The sequence below is a fragment of the Gossypium hirsutum genome, chromosome D04 (genome assembly GCF_007990345.1).
Source record: "Gossypium hirsutum isolate 1008001.06 chromosome D04, Gossypium_hirsutum_v2.1, whole genome shotgun sequence".
Lineage (NCBI taxonomy): Eukaryota > Viridiplantae > Streptophyta > Magnoliopsida > Malvales > Malvaceae > Gossypium > Gossypium hirsutum.
The window spans coordinates 38,636,749-38,638,750 of record NC_053440.1 but is presented as its reverse complement, the minus strand read 5'-3'; the positions used below and the strand labels follow the sequence as shown (position 1 = coordinate 38,638,750).

At 35.1% G+C, this 2,002-nt stretch overlaps 1 non-coding gene across 1 annotated transcript; it reads right to left on the bottom strand.

The window, feature by feature from the left end:
- Positions 1-1,221: 1,221 nt before the first annotated feature.
- LOC121216500 (small nucleolar RNA R71) lies at positions 1,222-1,328 on the bottom strand. Its single transcript, XR_005912680.1, has one exon. It is a non-coding gene; the product is annotated as a small nucleolar RNA R71 (small nucleolar RNA).
- Positions 1,329-2,002: the final 674 nt, after the last annotated feature.

Here is a 2,002-nt window from a genome sequence, read left to right as displayed (position 1 = left end):
TTAGACGTAGAACAATGTTCATACAGAAGGAAACAGTGTAGGGTACCATATTAAATGCCTGTAGACACATGCAAGGTAACTTGAGGTTTCTGTCTTCGGAAGAAGCATGTCACTTGAGAACTCTTCTGAGTAGTAGGTTAATTATGATTTTTCTGAGGCATTGCTGACAGAAAAAGTAGATTCTTAGTAATCTCGACCTTCCCACTAAATATCGCGTAACCCTTATCTTTTGTAGGAGTATCTTTGCCATCGCATTTTTAGTTGTTTATCTGTCAGTTACATATTATTCATATAATCATTTTCGTAATTGCCATGACCTTTCTACTCTTTTTTTGCCATAGAATTTCTAAGTATTCATTAATTCCACATATTGCACACATCATTATTCCTTTAATTGCTATTGCATACTTACTATAACTTTACCATAGCATTGATTATATTTTATATTATAATAACTTGACCACTTTTGTGCCTCAGTCCGATCCTCGTGGAAACAATACTCACTTATCAATTTATTACTGGATCTGACATGTATACTTGCACAATTCGCATATCATATTCACACGCGGCAAGTTTTTGGTGCCATTGCCGGGGATCGACAATTTGGTGAAATTTGGTTTTTTTATTTTACTTAATTTTGTTAGTTTTATTTAACTTAGTTTAATTTAATTTCTACAAGTTTGTCAGTAATGATGAGAAGAGGCATTCTTGCTAACAAGGAGTATCCTTTTGACCTAGAGATCGATAAAACTTTGCGAAGGAGGTGAAAAAAACTAAGAAAAATGGCTAGAAATAGGAATGATCTCGGTCTCAATGATAATTCAAAGTGTCTGGGTGTTGTTCCTCCTAGTCCTTAGGTGATAGATGACTGAGACAGACCCATTCGAGAGCATATTGGTCCAATTTTGGATGATTTGAATCCAGAGATAGTCAGGCCACAAATACAAGGTCAGCAGTTTGAATTCAGTTACAAACAATAGGACAGTTTGGTAGACTACCTATTGAAGATCTGAGACTACATTTAAGACTGTTTGTAGAAGTCTGTGACTTATTTAGACAACGGGGTGTTCCTGACGATGCCCTATGTCTTAAACTATTTCCATATTATTTAAGAGATCATGCGAGAGCATGGTTGAACACTGTTCCATCGGGGACAGTGGCACATGGAATGATCTTTTCTAAAGATTTTTGCTACGATATAATCCCCAAAAGATGAATGCCAAGCTTAGAAATGACATCACATCTTTTCAACAAATGGAGGATGAAACACTATATGAAGCTTGGGAACAATTTAAAGTTTTAATTTGGAAATGTTCAATGCATGGATTCCAACACTAGACTCAAATGGAAATATTCCATAATGGGTTGAATGCACATACGCAAATGGTAGTTGATGCATTCGCCAATGATACATTGTTGGATAAATCTTACAACAAATCATTTGAGATTCTAGAAAAGATTGGCAACAATAATTATCAGTAACCTACCACAAGAGTTGGGACGTACAAGAGAGCTATTGGTACCATGGAGCTCAACGGAATTACTTCATTGACAGCCTAGGTATCTTCTTTAACGAATATGATCAAAACTCAAGGGATGAACTTAGTCGATCTGTCATGTGTTTATTGTCCAGTAAATATAAGGAAACGAGAATGCTAGTACTAATGATAAATGGTTGAATTTGTATTTGTTTGGTTGATTAATTTTGTGCATGTTGAGATACTTAGGGATGATCTAAGGTGTTGTTTGGAACACATCCAGAGCAAAAAAGTTGTCCTATTTATATTTCACCTTTAGTATCGATTTTTAAGCCTGTTTACATTTCTTGATGAACCTTACTACAAACCCTGAGACTGAAAATGTTAATTTGTATTTGCCATTTTTCTTTGGTCCTGCACTGTATGACTAGAGATGTTTGGCCATACGTATTTAGGGTTAAAAAGATACATCATAGCAGAGTTTGTAAAAACAGAGTGAAATAAGAAAGATTGGTGTGATATAT